At 40.7% G+C, this 22,740-nt stretch overlaps 1 pseudogene; it reads left to right on the plus strand.

The window, feature by feature from the left end:
• The first annotated feature begins 1,056 nt into the window (after positions 1-1,056).
• LOC140478617 (extracellular calcium-sensing receptor-like) lies at positions 1,057-22,218 on the plus strand (annotated as a pseudogene).
• Positions 22,219-22,740: the final 522 nt, after the last annotated feature.

A 22,740-nucleotide genomic window follows, 5' to 3' on the forward strand; every position in this document is an offset into this window, starting at 1 on the left:
CAGCATGGGAATGGTAGGAAACGATGTGCAACTGAAAATAATAAGTATCTGCACGATACACTAAACAAAATCCAGTTTGATTGCAGCCACCTATTTTAAATGAATCTTGGGAGCTGTACGATTAGATTACTTACAGTGTGGAAACAGGCCCTTCGGCCCAACAAGTCCACACCGCCCCGAAAAGCGTAACGCACCAATACCCCTACATCTACCCCTTACCTAACACTATGGGCAATTTAGCATAGCTAATTCACCTGGCCTGCACATCTTTTGGACTGTGGGAGGAAACCGGAGCACCCGGAGGAAACCCACGCAGACACGGGGAGAACGTGCAAACTCCACACAGTCAGTCGCCTGAGGCGGGAATTGAACCCGGGTCTCAGGCGCTATGAGGCAGCAGTGCTAACCACTGTGCCACCATGCCGCCCAAAGACAGATGTTTAGTTTTAAACAAAACACAAATACATTATTAGAGGACAGGTGAGTGGTTCATGTAAGTAATGCAATGAGGAAAGGAATATGACAAACCAGCCAACCGAACATCAGCGACAGGAAATGTAACAGAAACCTGACAAAAGTGCAGATTTAAAACATTTAGAAATGAAGCGAAAAGCAATAAAATGCTCGTATTGATTTAAGAAAGGTAAAGTTTGCCTGTCCAATTATTTTGATTTTATTTTGAGAAGGAGGTATAGAAAGAGAATGAGTGCATTTTTAAATGAACTTTCAAAAGTCTTTCGACTTTTGCTAAGCAATAAAATGAGACAATGTGGAGTCACGGGAAATTGACAGAAAGGTTTGCCGATTATCTTCACTACAGAAAGCAAAGAGTGAAAACAAAGACTTATTAATCACAGAGGGAGAAGGAGGAAAGTGATTTTTCATTCATATCAATTCAGCTATCAATGTTGTTTGCATGAATAATCTGGACTTTAACACCGAAACTGCACTTTCTAAAAACACTGAGGACAGAAACCTGAGAGTTATGAATGCTGAGAAGACCAGACCAGATTGGAGGAGAGATTAACACATTGACAAAATCGGAAATTAGTGACAATGGAGTTCAACACAGTTCCATATGAAATAATACATTTTGCTACAAAGTTTGGAGAGATCGTGGATCACTTTGAACCTACATGTATAGGTAAGGTAAATCTTTCATTACAACTAGACCAATCACTAAATGCAATATCACAAGTTAGCAAGTTATCATCAAAACAAGCCAAAATAATAAATTTTATTTCTAAAGTGCTGAAACTGAAATGTAGGGAGATTCTCATAAATTTGCATTGGACATTGATTGGACCGGGCTAAGTGTGTCATATGCAGTTACAGAGCCATAGAGATGCACAGCATAGAAACAGACCCTTCGGTCCAACCTGTCCATGCCGACCTGATATCCCAACCCAATCTAGTCCCACCTGCCAGTGCCCAGCCCATATTCCTCCAAACCCTTCCTATTTATATACCCATCCAAATGCCTTTTAAATGTTGCAATTGTACCAGCCTCCACCACTTCCTCTGGCAGATCATTCCATACACGCACCACCCTCTGTGTGAAAACGTTGCCCCTTAGGTCTCTTTTATATCTTTCCCCTCTCACCCTAAACCTATGCCATCTATTTCTGGACTCCCCGACCCCAGGGAAAAGACTTTGTCTATTTATCCTATCCATGCCCCGCATAATTTTATAAACCTCTATAACGTCAACCCTCAGCCTCTGACGCTCCAGGGAAAACAGCCCCAGCCTGTTCAGCCTCTCCCTGTAGTTCAAATCATCCAACCCTGGTAACAGCCTTGTAAATCTTTTCTGAACCCTTTCAAGTTTCACAACATCTTTCCGATAGGAAGGAGACCAAAACTGCACGCAATATTCCAACAGTGGCCTAACCAATGTCCTGTACAGCCGCAACATGACCTCCCAACTCCTGCACTGAATACTCTGACCAATAAAGGAAAGCATACCAAACGCCTTCTTTACTATCCTATCTACCTGCGACTCCACTTTCAAGGAGCTATGAACCTGCACTGTAAGATCTCTTTGTTCAGCAACACTCCCTAGGACCTTAACCTTAAGTGTATAAGTCCTGCTAAGATTTGCTTTCCCAAAATGCAGCACCTTGCATTTATCTACATTAAACTCCATTTGCCACCTCTCAGCCCATTGCCCCATCTGGTCCAGATCCTGTTGTAATCTGAGGTAACCCTCTTCGCTGTCCACTACACCTTCAATTTTGGTGACATCTACAAACTTACTAACTGTACCTCTTATTGGATATTCAGGATGAGAACATGTATCAAAGAGGCCCAGAAAATTGGGGTTTGGATCACATACGCAGAATCATTTTACAGAACCGATCCTGTTGCCAAAATCAACAAAGTACTGCAGGTGGTTAAGGAGGAGACCACAAATATCCAAATAATATTTGGATTCCTGCATGGTGGAGATGTGCAAATGTTAATTAAAGATATTTTGCATGAAAATCTACCGAGTTTACATTGAGTTGGAAGTAAACAATTGGTTGCAGAAAATACGTTGCTTCCTGAAGAAATAGCAAGACCTCTCATTGGGGCCATTGGCCCAACAAACCTCCTCAGATAGAATTAACCTCCTCAGAGATTATCTTCTAAAAGTTCATGCCTCTAGCTTTTCTTTTAGCAATTTTTGGCAGTAGTTTTGGGAATCTCTATTCTTGAGCTGTCTCACAATTGGTGACATGACAAAGATTAGAAGTTCCACATCCTATTGGAAAGATGTTGTGAAACTTGAAAGGATTCAGAAAAGATTTACAACAATGTTGCCAGGGTTGGAGGATTTGAACTATCTGGAGAGGCTGAATAGGCGAGGGATGTTTTCCCTGGAGCACTAGAGCACTAAGTTCACCACTTTATAGAGGTTTATAAAATCATGAGGCTGGTACAATTGCAACATTTAAAAGGCACCTGGATGTGTATATGAATAGGAAGGGTTTGGAGGGATTTGGGCCGGGTGCTGGCAGGTGAGAATAGATTGGGTTGGGATATCTTGTAGGCGTGGATGAGTTGGACTGGAGGGTCTGTGCTATACATCTCTATTATCCTATGACTCTATTTCAAGAACAGGGAACATATATATAAATGATTTAGAAAATGTATAGCTTCCAGCAATTAAAAAAGAGATGTTCTTACCATGTGTATAAAACGGCCTGTGCTGTCACTCTTAATGATATACCGTCCTCTGAAGAAAGCAGTGAATCTTTATAAATAATATTTGTGCCTACATTTCAAGCTTTGAGCCCTGGTAGGATGGGACATATTTCAATTTGTTTCAATAGATTCCGTTGTCCCTATCAAACTTTGAAGTATGTGCTGTTCTACTTCTACTTTTGGCCTTTATCAGTGTTCACTTTTAACAATCAATCTTATTAAGAAGAATCTAATATTTCCATCGGAGAATGAGAAGAAAAGTATGACAATAGGAAATGTATAGATCAATGCAAAAGTTGATTGTACAAAACATCATAAATTCACTCACAACAGAAAGGTGTGTATTGAACCCCAAGGACATGATTGTAAGGACATCCAAGACCTGAAACCCTTCAGCAGCATGGTATGGACTGTGAAGTGATTACAAGGTTCTGTCACATTTGTGATGTAGAAAATAGAAAAGCTAAATTGTACCCAAGGACGTGCCAGAAATAACAATGGACGCTCGGAGAATTGGTTTTAGTTTTTGATGAAGATATTAGCAAAATTTGCTTTCTGGGTTTTTGCAGAGTCTTTGTTCTCAGTGGAATGTTTAATTTGAAAATGTCCTGCGCCAACTTAGCACTCGTTGGGAGCTCCTCTGCACCGTCAATCAAATCTCTACAGTGGGACTAGACTCCACATTTTCTCAATCAGAGCCATTCCAGCTAATATTAGCATCTTAATCTGAGATGGAAAAACAGAAACTTACAAAAATGGAAGAAGGATCTCCAAACTTTATTTGTTATTTTCCAAATGATACTTCAAAACGTTTCTAATGAACTCGCACTCATTTGTTAAAATGAATTTTATTGCATGTATCTAACTGACGGCTAAAGGGTTATATGCCCTGCATTATTCTCCTGTAGCTGTTGTAGAATCTTCACTCGGTAAATTTAACTGCTCAGATTGGGGAAATTGTGCATTTTGATGGAAATTGTGATCCTGACCCATCATATGCTTTAGTAAATTTACAAAGGAATACGGGAGGTTCTCTCCAAATTGTAAACAATGAATACTATGCAGCGCCAGATGGAGAAGAACTTGTCTTTTGACTATCAGAGATATCATGTGGAGCTCCATTGGAAAGCAGATGTGTCCCTTACGAGTGGCATTGAGACATCATAATAAAAAAAATTGGGATATAGACACGACAAAATTGAGAAGTGCATGTAATTTTATGAATTAGTAAATTGTTGACGTCACTGGTAAGGTCGTTATTTATCCTCCTTTCATAAAGGCCTGATCTTACAACTAAGTAGTTGTCGACAGCACTTGTTATCTTCTTCCCTTAACCCCTTAACGATAACACTTTGCTGCTCCTTCTGACTTTGAATATTCTGCGCGTTTCAGCAACTGGGAATGCAATTTTCATTCTTTTTCTCTTATTTTGCGAAGCAATATTTATGAATTCTACCCATTAGGTTTTGAAATCTTCCTGTTTGTAATTCTTCCTGGAGTTGTGATATTTTTGTATGCATTATTTATACTCACTCAGAAATATGAAGAGTCTAGAGGTTGGTTCTGTTTTTTTCTGTACGGATTTTACTGGACAAGCTGAGTTTCTCTAGCACTTTCTGTACTTGTTTGTTGTAGCCAATCATCAACTTTGCTTTTAGATTATATTCTCTACAGTGTGGAAACAGGCACTTCGGCCCAACAAGTCCACACCGACACTCCGGAGAGAAACCCACCCAGACCCCTAAATTTACCCCTGATTAAGATACCTAACATTATGGGCAATTTAGCATGGCCAATTCACCTGGCCTGCACATCTTTGGATTGTGGGAGGAAACCGGAGCAAACCCACGCAGACAAGGGGAGAATGTGCAAACTCCACAGACAGTTTCCCGAGGTGGGAATTGACCCCGGGTCTCTGGCGCTTTGAGGCAGCACTGCTAACCCCTTGAGCCACCCCAAACGCGATCACAAGAGCCCCCACACGACCCCGTGGATTGTCTGCACTGAAAGCCATCTTTTTTTAAAACTAAAAGGCATATAGGAATTTTAACAGGCGGCAAAAGGATACGAACCCACGCCTCCTTAAAGATTGGATCTTGAATCCAAGCGCTTAAGATCGCTCGGCCACACGACCAGGCGCCTTTCAAAGCAGTGAGCAGATGGAGGATTTTAAGATTATGAATGGCCTTGATTGACGAGATAGAGAGAAAATACATACTCTCTGTTATGGACCAGGCCAGGCCCCCTCAATAATTCAAAATTAGCCCAGACCTGAGTTGTTTTAAGTAGGTGCACAGTGGATATTCAGCAGAGGAACAGCTGGTCAAACAGCTTAGTTTTAAACAAAAACAGAATTTATCTACAAGATCACCAAATGAAACACAAACAAAAGAGAACAGAATACCGAATAACTTAACCTATCGGACCTCCATTGACTATGAGAGTTTCACTAAGAGGTCTCAACCTGACATTCTTGAGATTTCTTCCGCCTATCTTGCAAACTGACTTTTGCAAACTATTTTGCCGAATGCAACCTGCGCTCAAAGTGACCAATTCCTCATCTAGGACCCCTGAAGCAATCTTCAAATTGGATGTTCTTTCTTCGTTGACCACAGCTTCGATGTTCATGTGTATACTGGAAAGGAATAATTGGTCATGATGCAATAATCTTGCAAGTGCTAACCTGTCTCTGCGCTAGCAGAGATTTTAACAGGCAGAGCATCACTACTGAAGTTTTGCCCAATGTTAGTCGCGTAAAAGCAATGATGAAAAATACATATTTATTCGCACATAACTTTTTTTGACAAAGTATCTGTTAACTGAAATAACAGTTGTCTGTGTAACGTTGTTTCATTTTGAGATGCTCCGTGTGATTCGTTGGCGAGTGAAGGATTTATTCCTAAATACTGCTGAGGAAACCTTGGTGAACTTTCTTCGGCAAACACCTCAATCATCTCGTGGCGATCCATTTCCAGTACTGTTGGCCGGAAGTCGAAGGACAATGTGATACAATGTGAAAGAAGTAATACAATAAAAAGTCAAGCCAAAGCTGTGCGTGACTTGGTTTGCCATTCCATTCTTTTGATTGTCTTGGAACTTGTGTGGCGTGTATATTACACGCCAGTAATCCTTTTAAGCCTTGAATATATCCAGGTATTCATGCATGTGGGCTTGTCTTCTTCATTATCTGAGCAATGGCAAATTGAACTGAACACTGTTCGGGTTTCAGTGAAATTGTGGTTTATTGATGAGCAAGTAGTGTTTCGCGGCATTATTGATGTTACCATTTTGCTAACTGTTGAGTCTGGGCTGAGGATGATATTTGGCTGAATTGCAACTGGAATTGTCAGGTTTAACGGGCAGGACATACTCCAACATTTTCCACACATCACACCTGCTCCGAAGAGTTTGACCAGACTTTTGTCTACTGCACATAGTTGTTTCTGGATATCATTTTGGATGGAATATGACTTGCTGAACTTTTTTTAAATCTGCGATGGTTGGGATATAAGGACCAGAAAGGGTTGGTTTACTGGTTAGACTTCCTGAGTTGAAAATGATTGAAAACTCTTGCGCACATACATGCCGAATTCCACCATTACTGGGAATGGGGTAGGTTCGTGGAGCCTTTACCTCCTTTGACGAGCATACTTGACCATCATGATTCACGACTGGATGTGGCAAATACAAAATGATGAATATCCTCTTACAGTGTCAAAAAATCCGTCAATCATAGGACTAAGGCCTCAGACGCAAAATAAAATACCCAGAGAATTGTCATGATCTGGAATGCACTACCGCAGAGGGTACTGGCCACGCATAGAACGATCAACTTTCAAAGGACTGTTGCTTCAATATTTGAAGAGAAAATATTACAGGTTACATTGGAGCCATCATTTTACCGACTTTATACTATACTTTTACCAAAGACCAAATTCCAGTATTTTCATGTGTGTTACGCTATGACTCAGTTATACGGATAACACAGGTGTCATTTCCTTTGTTGTAGATTCCACGTGCTCTTTGTTCAGAACCTTGCTCTGCCAGGGCATGAAAATATCAGCAAGGAAGGTCAGCCACCATGTTATTCTGACTGCGCAGAGTGCACTGTTGGTGACATTAACACACTACATGTATGTACAAACACGTTGCCCAATACTATATTATCTCGTGACCAAAGTCATTTTCGTATTTAAAAAACAAAGTTTTTCATTATTTCAGATTCCACCAATTGAGTGACTTGTCCTTTGGAATTCTGGTTCAATCACCGAAAATATTATTTTATTTTCCTTCAGACAAGTTCTAGGCTACGTCTTACTGGTACTTCCTGTAGTTGGAGTGTGTCTTTACTGGGTCCAGCTTGTCTATTCTTCCGGTATCCGGAAACTCCGATCATTCGAGCGAACAATTCGGAGTTGAGTTCCTCCTCTTTGTGCTAATATTTTGCTTCTTGTGCTCACTTATCTTCATTTGAAAGCCGACCGGATGGTCCTGCATGTTGCGGTGGACTGCATTTGGAATTGTGTTTGCTTTCTGTATTTCCTGTAGTTGAGGAAAACCGTTCTTGCTGTGGTCGCTTTTAAGGCAACTCTTCACAACAAAAACTTAATGAACTGGTTTGGGACCATACAGCAATAGTTAGACGTGTTCGTCCTTACATTTCCTCAAGATTTAATTTGCACCATGTGGCATATTGTATCAATTCCCTACCCACTGAAAAACATTACGTATTATAGAGACAATTACTTTGTGGCTAGCTATATTGGTTTTCTGTCCCACTGTATGCGTCCGGCTTGCTTTCCTTGCCGGAAAATTCCAGATAATTTCAAAGACGCAAAGTATATAACTTTCGGTGTGCTGATCTTCTGTGCTGAAAATGTGTTGCTGGAAAAGCGCAGCAGGTTAGGCAGCATCCAAGGAACAGGAGAATCAACGTTTCGGGCATGAGCCCTTCTTCAGGAATGGAGGAAGAGAGCTTCTTCAAAGAAGATCGTCTTTGCTGTTTGGATCACTTTTATTCCGGTTCATGCCCGTTCTCCTGAAACGTACACGGGGGCCATCGATTTGGGCGTCAAGCTTTAGTTTGCTTGTTGCATTTGTGCTCCCAAATGTTCAAGGCGGAGAATAGCACAAAGATAAGCTTATGCCCGCAAAATGTTCAGTCTGGAGATTGTTGTTCCAATATAAATATTTCTTGCTGATTAAACAATTGGCCATCATTTTCGATATATTTGTGGTTTTATTCTAATTTAAAAAAAGCAGATTCAGTATTTATAAAGTTTCTTCTTGTTTATGAAGACTACTTTGTAGCCTAAGTTTGCATGCATTGGCGCTGATACCTTACGTTTGTCTGGATATGAATCCCATGCAACAGCTGTATTGATATTGACGAAACGAAAATAAAGGAAGAACTGCAGATACTGGAAACCAGAAACCAAAACAGAAATTGCAGCAAAACCTCAACAGGTCTAGCAGCATCTGTGCAGAGAAATCGTTGTTAATGATTGTGTCCAGTGACCCTTCAGAACTGCACCGACTCGAAATATTAACTCCGATTTCTCTTCACGGATGATGCAAGATGCTGCTGATTGTTTCCAGTAATTTCTGTTAATTCAATGAAGTTCACCTTTCAATCTTTTCCTCTTCGTTTTCCTTTAGCTCTTCGGGTGAGGTAATTTTCTTGTCATTCTGCTTGTTTACCACTTTGTGTTGCATATTCTCCGCTTAGAACATACACATTGTTCTATGATAAAACAAAGAACTGTGGATGCTGCAGGTCTGAAACACAGATGGAAACTGATTGCCTCTGTTGGAAGAAAATTGAGTTAACATTTCAAGTCTGATGACTCTTCATCAGAACTACTCGTCGCTTGGAAAAACTGATATTTATTCTGAAGACAAAGTTGCTGAGAGGTGAGCGTATAGATGGAAATGGAGCCAAAACAGAGGGAGAGATTAGAAAATGATCGATAAACCAAGAATAACGGATAGTAGGCCAGTACAGAAGAAAAGTTGAATAGCATATAAGAACAGCTCAGAGTGAGAAAATGGGTGAAGTGTGCTGAACGCACCTGTTTTATAACTGGCTTATAAGTAGTTGAGAATGTGTGGCTGCAATAATATCAACCTATCTCATAACAGGAAGCAGTGAGGTGTGGGTACAAAACATGGAAGGACGAAATCAGACTCTAAAGATATTGGACTCAATATTGAGTTCTTGAGGCTAAATGGTCCTCAAGCAGAAAATGTGATGCTGTTTTCTGAGCCTGTGTTGACATTCACTTGTACACTGCAGCAGCACTGTAATAGAAATGTTATCATGGGAACACTTTGGTGTGTTGAAGTGGCAGTCCCATGCTCTGTCTCTTGTGTTCTGATGATGCCACATTCCACAGGAGTAGAGGTATGTGGTTGATAAGAAATATGCACCACGGAGGTCAACAGAGTCTTGAGCCATGTTTGATCCATATTCCACACTTCAGCCCTCACCCCTTCCGTTCCCATCCGCAACAAGGATTGGATCTCTCTCGCCCTGACTTGCCACCACACCGGCCTCTTTAGCGAAAGGATTGTAAACTGCCATTTCCATCACCTCCAAGTGAATACCACGACAAGTCTCCTCTGTCAGCATTCTGCAGGATCCATTCCTTCTGGAACTCTCTGGCATACTGTTCCTGCACTGCCACCATCTCCTCACACCCATATGGCATATTCGTATTCGATTGCAGAAGATGCAATATTTCCCCATTTACCTTCTCCTTCCTCAGCATCCAAGGCCTGAGACAAATGTGCCAGATGAAGCAGTGTTTCTCCTGCACTTTATTCTAACCACTGTGTTAGTAATCTATTGACTTCGCTGTTTACAATGCCGTCTTCACTCCAACGAAAGGTCAAAATACAGCCTGGATGTCTGATCTGCAAAACACCGACAAGTAGAACCCTGCACTTTCAGTTACCTGTCACTTCAACACAGCATGTAACTAGACCAATATACTGCCACCTTTCAGTGCACTCGAGTGCAAGTTTAAAGAGCAAATATTTTCTGCTTGCAGGATTCCTTACTGCAGCTAGGACTCAACATCAACTTGAAGAACTTTAGAGCCTGATTTGATTCTTCCTTTTTTTCCATCCAAGGTCTGGTCATGTTATGACATGGGTTGCTTTTTGCAGAATCACCCATTTGCACATACTCACAGGCCCATTGTCACAGTGTATATGGTGCACTACTAATCTACTTTGTTACTGTTAGCTCTTATGATCTCTTACACAGCTTTTCTACTGTCTGGCCTGCTACTCATTATCACCTTGCCTACCCACCTCTATGGCTTTGTCTCTGGGTTCCGTCTACACAATGTGTCCAAACAGTTCTTTCTCCACCCTTACATTGGCTTCAGTATAGATGCTAGCTTTTCTTACTTGCTAATAGTTCTGATGAAAAATATCACCAGACTCTAAACTTTAAGCTATACTTTCTTCGCACAGATGCTGCTAGCCCCGCCGAGCTTTTCCACTAATTTCTACTTTTGTTCTGTTATTTTACAGTTGCATGCCTTATTTGTTGCCATGTAAATTGTAAGAGTTTTTCATATCTTGCTGCTCTCAAAAAAAAAAGCAGAGGCAGTAATTTTAATAAAGATAACAACTTTGAGAAATAATTATTCCTTTACTTCCAATTTATAAGGTGTTGAGGAGCTTATTCCTGTAGATGTTTGAGCAATTTTAATATTTCTTGCTGATGAAGCAATTTGCCAACATTTTTAATGCATTTGTGTTTTTTCTAATGAATAAAAAAGCAAATTAATTCGATTTTCTATCAGGTTTCTTGTTATTTGTGAAACCTGCTTTGTAGCCTAAGGCCAAATGCATAGCACCGAAGTTTTATGTTTGTCTGGATATGAATTGTATGTATAAGCTGCACTTTTATTATGTTGGCCTGTCTATCCATTAGCATTGGTTTTCCTTTCGTTTTAGGGATGGCATAGTTTTCTTCTCAGTCTGCTCATGTATGATTTGACTTGGAAGAGTTGGAGTTGCACTGGAGTGGACACAGTTAAAAACACAACACCAGGTTATAGTCCAATAGGTTTATTTGGAGACACTAGCTTTCGAAGCACTGCTCCTTCATCAGGTGGTTGTGAAGCAGGACCGTAAGACACATAATTTATAGCAAAAGATGACAGTGCCAGAATAGGTTTTAGAATGGGTTTGTTCAATTCGGTCCTTTAAAATGCAAGTCCCAAAATTTCCTTTAAATCACCCATTCTAAAAGATAAAAGACTTAATCTAGGTTTATCGTTTCCGCTGCCTGACACAGTAACCTTTAGCTATGAATTCTGTCCTCTGGTCCTGCTTCACAACCTCCTGATAAAGAAGCAATGAAAGCTAGTGCCTCCAAATAAACCTGTTGGACTACAACTTGGTGATGTGTGATTGTTAACGTCATCTATGATTTGCATGGGCAAACTCTCCATACGGAATGAAGTACATTATCACCCAATGAAACAAAGCGGGTACAGAAGAGCTTAAAAATAAATAGAAAATGCTGAAGAAACTCAGCAAGTCTAGCAGCATCTGTGGGATGAAAACAGAGGTAACATTTCGTGTTCGATGACTGTTCATCACAGCTGTTAGTAATTAAGAAAATCTAATATTTATGCCAAAGCCGAAGTAGGGAAGAGATAAGCGGTTAGGTGGAGACAAACCCCAGATGGAGAGAATTATAGAGCAGGCCAGGAAAAAAAAGCGAAATAAGAGATTAAAACAGCTAGGAGTGAGAAAGTGGGTGATCTGTTTTGATTACGATCCATGCAATATGACAAATGGCCTAAAAGTAGGTGAGTTTGGATGACTGCGCTAAAAACAACCCATATTATAACAGGACACAGCGTGGGGTGAGTACAAAACATGGTGAGATGGAATCAAGTTCTAATGGTATTGAACTCGATATTTAGTCCGAGAGGCCGAAGAGTCCCCAAGCGGAACATAAGAGTTATGAGTTCTTGTGCATAAGATGGTTTTAAAATTACAGGTACAGGAGATAATAGGAAGTCAAATAAAAGTTTTATTTTATTTCAAGGCAAATGCAATATATTGAGCATGTACTCATATAGCTTTGAAGAGTTATTTATTTGATTGATTTATTATCATCTGCATGTTTTTTGCAAAATACAATGAAAGTTTTGTATAGTGTCGTTGTTCGCCAGCACCAACTTAAAACACTGAAAGCAACAAAGAAAATGAAGACAGAAGAATGAATAAACAAAGAAAATGTTTACTGTCGTTATTATTAAGTACTCTGCCATAGGCCAGAGGCATGGTGACTGGGCAAGAGTCACTTTGCAATGCTGCTTCTGCTGGATGAAAGTCTCTTCAGCAACTCTTCAGCAACATCTTGCCTCCACCATCGCACTTGACACTCGATGTGCTTGCTTGACCTCCAAGTGGCATTAATGCTGCCGGGTACCGCCCCAGCCCAAAGTTGACTCCGCCACCACCACAACTCCGCGTCAATGATAACTCAAGGATGCAGCCACTGCCGCTGTCACAGTGTCTTGTACTGGGCCCAAACTCATGTCTGCCACTGTCTTCATGAATCTGTGCCGGATACAGATGCTGCTGGGATCCAAAACTCGCCCTCTCTGCAGTCAGTATGATCGGCACTCGAATTGCCTTATTGATGAAGGAGCCACTAGGAACACAAATTCACTCTGACACCACCACCACTAGTTCACATTGGGCCTTTTCGTGTCCAGGCTGAACCCTCTCGCTGACCAATACGAATCAGCATTGAGCTCACTTGTCAACCACCATGAGTCTATGCTGTGCCTTCTTGCCACCATCAATGCCATCGCCACAACTGAGCTCTTCTACAAGAGCTAATTTAAAACATGCAAAATTCTTAAGGAACTTGAGATGATAAATCTGGAAAGGCTACTTCCCTTTGTGCGAAATACGGGAGCAGGGGTGAACCTGAGGACGAGTGTTCAGCCCACTTAAGACAGAGAAATGGAGTACGACAGCAGAAGACTGATTGGATAGGAATCTTTTCCATAGAACAGAGGGAATTGAAAACGGTTATGACTGAGGCATAAAATTGTATGAGGGGATTTAATAAGGTAGACAGGGGAAAATTAACTTTTCCTTGGTGGAGGAATAAATGACCAAGGGCATAGATATATGTTAAGGGGAAAGGTTCAGAGGAGATGGGAAAAACATTCTTTACTCAAACGGTTGTGGGAATTTGGAACTCACTGCTTATCAGGGTGGTGGAGGCCGAAACACTCAGAATATTTAAAACATGTTTAGATGTGCATTTACAATGCCAAGACTACGAGGCAAATGTTGGTTAATGGAATTAGGTCGGTTAAGTGCTTATTTTTGACCAACACTGAAAAAAATGGGCTGAAGGACTATATTCTGTTCTGTCGAGTTCTCTGGCCCTATGACCCTCCTCACTGAGAGGGTAGCGAATCTATGGAAATCCTCGCCACAGAGGGGTGTACATGTTGATAGTGAAGTATGTTCGAAGGTATGAGATTGACAGATACTAATTTAATCAGGGAATCAAGAGTTTTGAGGAAAAGGAAGGTAATTGTAGTGAGGATTATCAAGTCATCAAGAACAGACTGGATGGACTGAATGTCTTACTTTCGTTATAATCTTTGTGATGACAATCAGTACTATTAAGACTTCTTATATTCCTATATTCTGATTGACTCACTTGAGGTTTTAAAGTTCGCTTGTTTTCATTTCACATAAATTCCATCTGCAGAAATAATGACCAATTAGTCATGGTCGGCAGCGTCAACAAAGGTATACCGCAGACAAGTTGAATGTGCAGTGTCTCAGAGATTTAGCCCTTTTCAGGTCTAAGATGATTCATTTTATCTGTGGCACTATGGGATGCCATCCGGCAATAACAGACGCTATATAATTCCACCTTCTTTCGTATTCCGTTTAATCTAGTGACAGGTTCCTTGCTAGAAAGCGAAGATTTTCTCTGATATTCCTATTGCTAGCTCTTGTGCCCAATTGGGAATCACATGGAATGGTTTGCAAACCTCAAGCAAAATACAATTTGCCGAATTTGTGTGAAGATTGTGATATTATCCTGGGCGGGATATTTTCAGTCCATTTAAACGGGATTCATGATGTTCCTTCATTTACTGTTAATCCTTCTGACATGTATTGCGAAAGGTAGGTAAAGTCATCATAGAATCCCTATAATGCGGAAAGAGGTCATTCAACCTCTCTGAAGAGAATCCCACCCGGATGGCCAATCCATCTCACCTGCCCAAGTTTAGGCAGAGCAGTAAACAAAAAAAAAATCCTGATTTCACAGAGCATCAGAATTGGTGAGGGTCAGTACTGGGACTCGGATGTCGCGGAACCTCATTCCTTTTGAGGTCATAGGAGGAAGCCATGAGGATAAAGATCGCGCGGTGTTCCATTCGTTTATCGTGTGCGTATTTTTAATTATTTTAAGCATTTTTAAGCTTTCTACGATATTGATACCTGTTTGCAAATGATTGCAGCAGTTTTAATGCATTTCCACATGCACTGTGAGTCTCTAGGTATTTGCAAGCAGTTGCAGGAACTCATTCCTTCAACGATTTAATTGTAGCTCCTCAAACTTGTCAGACAAAACAGTCTGGGGTAGAGATGAGCAGCACTTGTTTTGCAATTGGGTGACATGGGGGACTTGGCTGGTGAGCAGATTGGGGCTTTATAGACAAAGGGGTGCTGAATGGTTGGTAGCACTGAGCTCCTGGCTGTTACGGAACCCGGGATTCCAGTGCGTCGGACGCATCCCGAGTTGAATGGATGTCAAGGTAACGAGAGGGATGGATCAGCATAGGCTTTGCCGATAGGTTGACGTTGGAGTCGTATGTGTTTGGGGCTCCTGCTGGCGAACAGGCTTTAAAACACTTGTAAACACGACATGAATCAGGGTATGAAACTGGGCATGTGGCGGACAACTATTATAATCCTTCTGAATCATGATCATGGGTCCCAAAGAGTCCTTTCTTGCAAACCGTGAGTCCAGCCTACGTTGGTTACTCAGAATTTGCGATTATGTTGCGGTTCCCATTTGAGGCGAGTGTGGAAGCAGGGCTGGGAGATCTGGACGAATGAGATCCGCAGAAGCAGGTAACAAATAAAATATGCATACTATTTCCTTTCATATCTACCCCGCAGCTTAGATTTGGCAGGCTTTCGCCTGATGCAGACCATGATATTTGTTATTGAAGAAATAACCCGGAGCAAAACTCTACTTCCGAATATCACTCTGGGGTATAAGATCTATGATGACTGCTCGACATCTGCGGTAGCTTCGAAAGCAGCGTTGGTTTTGGTGAATGGAAAGCAAGAACTAATTGAATATTCTGAATGTAAAGGTTCCTCCAATGTCTTGGCCATTATTGGCTGTGATTCGTCCACATCTTCCATTGCTGCCGCAAGGACAGTTGGAACATTCGGAATTCCGATGGTAACGTTTCAAATATTTGATTGCATTTTTACAACATCGGTAGAAGTATAGAATCCCTAAAGTGCAGATCAAGGTCATCTGGCTCATCAAGTGGGCCGTGACCCTCCGAAAACCTTTCAGCCCCTTTCTCCGCAGTTATGGTGCCTATCACCTAACCGCACGTACCTGAGTACGAAGGAGCAAATTAGCATGGCCAATCCACCTGAACTGCACATTTTCGGACCGTTGGAGGAAACCAGAGCGCCCAGACTAAACATGCGCAGACACAGGGAAAACATGTAAACTCCACACGCATAGTCACCCAAGATTGAAACTGAAACGGTCCTAAGTGCTGTGAGGCAGCAGTGTTAACTTACTGACCCTTTGTGCAGCCCAGAATTTCATCAGAGCAGATTGTTAGTCTATTCCAGATTAATTGTTTTAAGATTGTGAATCAGCCACAGTGGATTTTAAACCTAAATCCTCTGTGTTTTAGACTACTTGTCCAATAATATTACCACTATGCCATCATCTTCCTCATACCTTCCATGTGCTCATGAATTCACTGAAACAACATGTTGCAAAACTCAGTCATAAAAATCTTATTTCTTACTCAAATAATATTTAAGTTTCCATTACAACATTCGACTGGTTCCTTCAGGGAGGTAGGTCTCATATAACCACGTGCTGACCAGAGTACACTTTTGCTTGACGTTTGTCCTTTTTCTAAAACTCTACAAAGGATTTATTTTGATCAATTATTTCTAATCATAGGCACTTATCTGTGTGGAGTTTGCACATTCTCCCCCTGTCTGCGTGAGTTTCCTCCGGGTGCTCCGGTTTCCACCCCCAGTCCAAAAATGTGCAGGTCAGGTGATTTGGCCATTCTAAATTGGCCAGGTGTTAGGTGCATTTGTCAGAGGGAAATGGGTCTGGGTGAGTTACTGTTTGGAGGGTCGGTGGGGACTTGTTGGGCCGAAAGGCCTGTTTCCACACTGTAGGGAATCTAATCTAATTAATCTAATCTAATCTAATTTTATCGTTTATAGTTATTATTGCAATGATTACAATTCATAAACAAAATGTATTGATACTGAAAATATTGTAGTGATTTTTTAAAAAATGAATCCAAAAATGATGAAATCATATTTTTATATGTTTGTTCTCTTTTTCTGCAGGTGAGTTATTATTCCACTTGCTCCTGTCTGAGCGATAAACAAGAATACCCGACTTTCTTTAGAACGATACCAAGCGACAAGTATCAGTCCAAACTTCTTGCTAAACTCGTGAAAATGTTTGGCTGGAATTGGATTGGGACGGTTAGAAGCAACACAGATTATGGGAATTTTTCCATGAGAACATTTATCAAAGAGGCCCAAAAAAGTGGGGTTTGCATCGCATACTCCGAATCATTTTATAGAACCGATCCCGCTGAGAAAATCAGCAAAATAGTGCAGGTGATGAAAGAGGCAACCACAAAGGTTGTGGTTGGATTCCTGCATGGTGGAGATATGCGAGTGCTACTTAAAGAGATGTTGCACCAAAATGTGACGGGGATACAATAGATTGGAAGTGGAGGGTCGGTTCGGGAAGATAGTGGCTCACATGAAGAAAGAGCAAGCTTTCTCACTGGGGCCATTGGTCTAACAACTCGGAAGGCAGAAATAGCTGGCCTTAGAGATTATCTTCTGAGAATTCATCCTTCAAGGTTTCCTGACAGCATTCTTGTGAAGAAATTTTGGGAAACTGTATTCTCCTGCTCTTTCATGAAGGATGACATAACAAAGACTGAAAGTTCCACATTTGAGGTGCGGTCATGCACAGGGAGTGAACATTTGGGTGGGTTAGAAAATGCCTACCTTCCAGCGATAATGGAGGGAAGTTCCTACCATGTGTACAAAGCCGTCTATTCTGTCGCTCATGCACTTGATGATATGCTGAGATGTGAAGAAGGCAACGGCTCTTTCATGCATAATACTTGTTCTCACATTTCAAGATTTGATCACTGGCAGGTAGGAAGAAAATTCAAATTTCTTTCAGATAGATCTCAATTTTGTAGAGTGTAATATTTTACTTTCATTTGTCGCCGTTTTCACGCTACCTTTTAGCAATCAGTCATGTTCAGAAGAATCCAATACAGTATTTACGTCAGAGAATGAGAAAACCAGTCCATTATGACAAACATGCGTCAAGATGAAAATGGCATTTAGAAACACTGCAGATTCACTCACACAGAAAGTTATATATCAAGCCTAAATATATGACTATAAGGACCTCCAAGGCCTGAATCCCTTCAAGGACAGCAACACCTTGAGGTTTAGTCGCTATTGTGATGCAAGAAAATGAAAAGGTTAATTTGTAGCCAAGGGTGTGCCATTAGTAACAATGTGATAAGTACTCAAAATATGAATGCCACATTTTGTGGTGAGATAGGCATTGTCGAGTTTCGTCTTTTCACGGTATGACGGTGCTTTAGTTCTCAGTAGAAAGTTTAAGGTAAATCATGTCACTCTGACAATTAAGCACTCACTGGAAGCTATTCCACACTGTCAGTCAAGTCTTTGCCGTGTGGCTGGACTCCATATATTCTCAATTAGAGTCATTCCGGCTAATATTGACATTTTGATCTAAGACGGAAGATCGGAAACTTGTAAAAAGGGAAGATGGTTCGCCAAACTGTATTTGTTCATGTCTGGATGCTAATTTGTAGCATTATTCATTTCTAAATTATTGGTGTTCATTTCTTTAAATGAATTGTAATGCATGCTTCCGAATGACCGACAAACGTTAATATGACTTTCATTGTCCTTCTGTAGCTGCTGCACTTTCTACACTCAATAAATTTCACTGATCATACTGGGGAAGTCGTGTATTTTGACGAAAATGGTGATCTAGTCCCAACGTATGACCTAATAAACTTACAAATGAATTTGGACGGTTCACTTGAAAGTGTAAACATTGGATATTATGAAGGTACCGCGCCAGATGGACAAAATCTTGTCCTGAGTATTCGAGATATCGTGTGGACCTCCACTGTAAATGAGGTATTTCCCTTACAATTGGCACTGAGAAACCACAGTACAAAAGTGACACTAAAATGTGAAAAAGTTCAAAAGCAGCGCAAGTGTTTTTATGAACCGTTAGACTGTGGGCATCACTGGTAAGGCCCTTATGTATTGCCTTTTCATAGAGCCCTGGCTTTATACATAGCTGTTTAGTTTTCTAGGGCACTTGTTCCCGTTTTTATTTCTTCCCTGAACCCTGAAATCTGATTATGTTCTTTATTCTCCTTGTGAGTATTTCTGTGCGACTCAACAGTTGGGAATGCAGTTTTCATCCTTCATTCCTAATTGCTTTATTTAATGCAAAGCAGTCGAAATGAAATCTAAGCATTAGTTTTTGAATTCATCCTGCTTTTAATTTTTCATGGAATTGGGATTTTTCTGTACACATTATTTGGATGAATCTGGAAAGTTTAGAGCCAAAATGGTGGAACCCTGAACACAAAACGTTGGTTTTTTTGTTCTCTTTACAGAGGCTACGAAGGCGTTGAATTTATCTAGTAATTTCTATATTTGTTTGTTGTAACCAATCGTCAAGTTTGGCTACTTTCAGAACGATAATCTGATATCGTATTTCAAGATTATGAAGGCCTTGGTAGCATAGACGTAGAGAAGGCACCTGCTGTTCAATCATAAATGCTAAGTTACCCAGAGAATGCTTACATGAAATCTCAAAAATGCTCTTCAATTTTTTTTCATTGCTATGCTTCCGAAATGAAACCTATCCATTCGGTTTTGAAGTCATCCTACATTTAATTCTTCGCGGAAATGGGATTTTTAAAATATATTGTTTATATGTATGCAGAAAGATTAAATGGTTTTATCGATGGGTTTAATGGGAAGATACAGAAACTCGCGAGAGAGAAAACAATTGACGTTTGAGTGGGCATAGAGTGCTACACTAACGTTTTATGGTGTATTCGAAGAGGCAAGGAACAGTTCGTGTCTGTGCTGTAGATTCGGTCATTCTTGCAAATCATGTGACATGAATGCAAGTTTGCGTGGCTACCCCTGGTTGGCAGTACGCATGCAGTTTGAGGATGACTGCTTGAGGTGGTATTAATACAGCTGCAGTCACGGAACAGCGCACAGCACTGCGAGCTAACAGACAATAATTACCATTAGCAGTTTAGAAAAAAAATGTACCTCCGTTGAACGTATGAGAGAGTTTCACAGATAGGTCTCAACTATACATTTTAGGGACTCTTCCTACTCATATTTTACAACACCTGTTCTACAGATTAGCGATACATTTTAAAGAATGCAATCTGCATTCACGTCGACCAATTCCTCACTCAAGACATCCGAAGCAATCTTCAAACTGATGTTGCAATTTCATTGTAAAGAGCTTCATGGTTGACGTGTTAACTGGAAGGGAATTAGTAGTGATAATGCAATTACCTCACAGTCACTTCTCTTTCATTTATCTCGTCGGTTTCGTATAAACGTAGCTTTTTCTTCCTTCATAGTTTTAAAAACTATTTTAATCTATTTACCGTCCATGCAGAACCTGCGCAGGGGACAGTGAATGAGTTTAGGGAAAAGGGAGAGAGAAAGCCGAATGCATGCCTAAAATGGCACTGAACAATGCAATATTGTACACTTTTCACTGTCCTCCTGTATCTCTGTACTTGAGTACACATGCCAATAAAATCTCCTTCTAATTTTAAATCTAAAATTCTTAGTTGCATTGTACTGTTGAGCGAGTAGTGTTTGACAGCATTAATAATATTACAATTTTGCTGACGATCGGATGTGAGCAAGGGTACTTGGATACTATTCCACAAATCTCTGGACAATTTGGAGTTTAGCTTGTATCCACTGTGCTCAGTTGTTTCTCGATATCTGGATAGCTCGGTTACTGAGGTCTGGCTTCTGTGATATTCGGGATTTGAAGTCCGGGAATGGGGTTGTGGTGTTGGTAAAGTGGTTAGCTCTACTGAGCTGAAAATGTTTGAAAATACTTGAATGCACACATGATGCGTTCCACTATCATTGAAGTCGGACAGGTTCATGGATCACCTAGTTCTTTTGACATGGAAGCTTGATCACCAACACACACGACTGTATGCATCATAGAGACAATCACAGACACATTTTCCAGTGGCAGAAGATTGGTCACTCATAGGATCAAGGCCTCGCATGCAAAATATAATATCCAGAGAATTATTTGATCCTGAATGTGCTGAGCGAAGGGGTGGATACAATGCATTGAACAGTCAACATTGAAAAAAACTATTTGTTTAATATTTGATGGGAAAAACACCTTACAGGTCACAGTGGAACAGTCGGGTTCCTGTCTGTACAACATACCCCCAACAATGATAAATTCCGTGTGTGTTACGTTATGTATCCAATATATGGGTAACACAGGTTTCCTTTGTTTTAGATTCCACCTGCCCTTTGCTCAGAACCTTGTCCTAATGGAACAAGAAAGGTCAGCCGGAAGGGTCAGCCAATATGTTGTTTTAACTGCGCAGAGTGCGCCGATAATGAGACTAGCAACAGCACAGGCAAGTACAAATATGGAGTCGAATAAATGCTATCTTGTGGACAATATGTTTTTGAGTATTAAAACGAAGAATATTTCATTCTTACAGATTCCACCGATTGCGTGAAATGCCCTTTGGAATACTGACACAATCGGCAAAAAGATCGTTGTGTTCCCAAAAAGATTGAATTTCTTTCCTTCCAAGAGGTTCTGGGCTATGTTTTAGTGGCACTCGTTGTAGTGGGAGTGTGTCTTTCACTATGTGCAGCTGCTGTATTCTTCCAGCATCGGGAAACTCCTCTTGTTCGAGCCAACAACTCGGAGCTGAGTTTCCTCCTTCTCTTTGCCCTAACGCTTTGTTTCCTGTGCTCACTTACCTTCATTGGGAAACCGACCGGATGGTCCTGCATGTTGCGACGGACTGCATTTGGAATTGTATTTGTTCTCCGCATTTCCTGTATTTTGGGGAAAACCGTTCTTGTTGTGATCGCTTTTAAAGCAACTCTTCCCAACAACAACTTGATGAACTGGTTTGGACCCATGCAGCAACGGTTAGGCGTGTTCGTTCTTACATTTCTTCAAGGTTTAATTTACACAATCTGGCTCATTGTATCACCTCCCTCTCCAGTGAAACACGTGACCTATTATAGAGATATCATTATTGTGGAATGTGAAATGGGGTCTTTAAAAGCCTTTTATTTTCTGTCCAGTTATATTGGTCTTCTGTCCACTGTGTGCTTCCTGTTAGCTTTTCTTGCCCGGAAACTTCCAGATAATTTCAACGATGCGAAGTATATAACTTTCAGTATGCTGATCTTCTGTGCTGTTTGGATCACTTTTATTCCGGCTTATGTCAGCTCTCCTGGAAAGTACACGGTGGCTGTCGAAGTGTTTGGGCGTCAAGCTTTGGTTTACTTGTCCGCATTTTTGCTCCGAAATGTTATATTATCTTAGTGAAACCGGAGAATAACACAAAGAAAAACATGATGGGCAAAGTGTCTTCACTATAGTTCTAAACCTCCTCTATTTCTCCTCGCACAATATTAAATCTGGTGATTGTCGTTCGAAAATAAATATTTATTGCTGATTAAATATTTCCATTTATTTTCGATAGCCTTTTGGTTTTGTTCTAATAAAGATGTAGTTTACTTCGATTTTGTTATATGTGAAGGCTATTTTATAGCCTGATGCGTTGATACTGGCATTTTGTGTTGGTCTGTGTTGTAGCAGTCCATGACTAAAGTTGACAAGATGGTCACTTGCGGCTTTTTAAATTCACACAAGACTGCCGAAAGGGATTGACAGTTGTAAGTTCACAGGCAAACGTGTGCTTTTCACAGAGGAGAAGATCAGATACTGCGTCGGAAGAAACAAGGAGGTAGGCAGAAGAAGGTTGTAAAAAGACAAGTCACGATTCGGGAGAAATAAACAATAGAAACTCAAGTGCAGATAAAGATATAGATCCTCGGCACAACATCGTAGGCCGAAGGGCCTGTTCTATGCCCTACTTTTCTATGTTCTATGTTCTAGAT

This window comes from Chiloscyllium punctatum, chromosome 6, assembly GCF_047496795.1.
Source record: "Chiloscyllium punctatum isolate Juve2018m chromosome 6, sChiPun1.3, whole genome shotgun sequence".
Taxonomy (NCBI): domain Eukaryota; kingdom Metazoa; phylum Chordata; class Chondrichthyes; order Orectolobiformes; family Hemiscylliidae; genus Chiloscyllium; species Chiloscyllium punctatum.